This window comes from Orycteropus afer, unplaced genomic scaffold, assembly GCF_000298275.1.
Source record: "Orycteropus afer afer isolate SDZICR_OR568_19922 unplaced genomic scaffold, OryAfe1.0 scaffold00141, whole genome shotgun sequence".
Classification (NCBI taxonomy): domain Eukaryota; kingdom Metazoa; phylum Chordata; class Mammalia; order Tubulidentata; family Orycteropodidae; genus Orycteropus; species Orycteropus afer.
The window spans coordinates 1,989,923-1,991,192 of record NW_006921728.1 but is presented as its reverse complement, the minus strand read 5'-3'; positions in this window follow the sequence as shown (position 1 = coordinate 1,991,192).

Genomic DNA, 1,270 nt, shown 5'->3' with positions numbered 1-1,270 from the left:
TAAACTGTGGTCTATGACATGAGACAAAGTATATGTGAACTGCTGTATGGAAAGTGAATTTGCTCTGTAAATCTTCACCCAAATCACAATTAAAAAAAAAAAAAAAAGCTTATGGGTTAGAACCACCAAACTTTCAGTTAACGAAACCAACCACTTAATGACTGTGCCACCAGGGCCATGGATCCCTTTAATTCTGTCTGTAGGCCCCACATTAAGAACCTTGGGAAACTAAGCCTTGGCTTGGTATTATTATTTTTTTTAATTTAAAGTATCAAAACCCAAGTCCAGTTTTCCCGGAATTTCAAATGATCTTTGACTGAATACCACTTTAATACTCTGGAGCTCTACTTATATATCTAGGTTCCCATTCCCTTTAGATTTTGTCCTAGTAGTTTCTAAGTTTTTAATTATCTCATCAGCTCTTTCCTTCTTTTAAAAAGATTATATAAAATATATATTATGCATTATATGTGCATCACACACATGCACACACACATACCTATATATACAGACTTTTGTTTTGTTTTTAGGGAAAATATATCTTAGCCTGCCATACCAAGAAAGGGACATTTGCTTAACCCACTACTTTATGCTGAATCATAGTCTTCTGATGAGAGAAATTTTTCTGGCTTATAAAATTTTACAGTTGGATCCCATTTCCAATTCCTCTTCCTCCCACATTTAGGAGATAATGTGCTTTAGGACAGTATTTCTTAAAAAGTATCCTGCTGAATATAAATTCTAAGATATGCTTAAAACAAATGATTCTGAGATAAAATAAAACTTTTTACTTCTATATAATTTTTGTTTCTTGGAGATTTTTTTGTTGAACATTAGCATATGGAAAACGCTAATAATCTCTGCAATAAAGATATCTCTTTAAACCATAAATTATTTGAGCATATAACTCCTTTTCTTTGTATACCTATAATACATACCTGTATATTTCCAGCCTAGTCGTGAGTTGAAAAGACTTTAAAGTTTGAATCTTAGTTCCATCAATAACTAATTTTGTGAGCGCTGTTTTGGTCACTGCTTTTCTAAACCATATTTTCACTCACGTGTAAAATGGCAATTAAAATGTGTTGTGGTCAACATTAAATAAACTATGTTTTAGTTTATTTGTTGTGTTGAAATAAGTTGCCATGTTGTTGTTGTTGTTGTTATATGCTGTCGAGTTGGACCCGACTCATAGCGACCCCTCCTTGGGTTTCCGAGGCAGTATCACTACAGAAGTAGATTGCCCCATCTTCCTTCTGAGGAGTGGCTG